Genomic DNA, 226 nt, shown 5'->3' on the forward strand with positions numbered 1-226 from the left:
GCGACGCCAGCAAGCCAGTTCAGGCCGGCAACTCATGTGACATACATCACATGTCAGACCGCACTCTCTCCACAATCATCTATAATACACACCCACCTTATTAGGCGGTCTGTTTTAAGCAGTTTAAACATTTCCCTCTGCCCAGCTTGTAAAAGATCAAACAAAGTATGACAAGTTTCAAGGTTTCTATTATTATATTTATATAATAAATAAACGTGAAAAATCC

This window comes from Pleuronectes platessa, chromosome 15 (assembly GCF_947347685.1).
Source record: "Pleuronectes platessa chromosome 15, fPlePla1.1, whole genome shotgun sequence".
In the NCBI taxonomy this organism is placed as follows: Eukaryota; Metazoa; Chordata; class Actinopteri; order Pleuronectiformes; family Pleuronectidae; genus Pleuronectes; species Pleuronectes platessa.